The following is a 220-nucleotide window of genomic DNA, read 5'->3' as shown; positions in this document are numbered from 1 at the left end:
TAAAAAAGTCAAGGACAACCGATAAAGATTTAAGCAGGGCGTAAGAGAGACCGACATAATGACATTCGCTTGCCAACGGAGCCGGTATGCCTGTCATGTGATCCATGAATGGCCAGGATAGAGTTTCTGAGCGGTCGACACCGATGCCCCCCATCTGGCAACACTGTCATGCGGCGGCTTCATGGAGGTTTAGAAATAATGTTTCTTCTTAAGATTATTA

The sequence above is a fragment of the Penaeus monodon genome, chromosome 23 (genome assembly GCF_015228065.2).
Source record: "Penaeus monodon isolate SGIC_2016 chromosome 23, NSTDA_Pmon_1, whole genome shotgun sequence".
In the NCBI taxonomy this organism is placed as follows: domain Eukaryota; kingdom Metazoa; phylum Arthropoda; class Malacostraca; order Decapoda; family Penaeidae; genus Penaeus; species Penaeus monodon.
The sequence above is the reverse complement of the archived record's forward strand: the minus strand, read 5'-3'. Positions refer to the sequence as shown.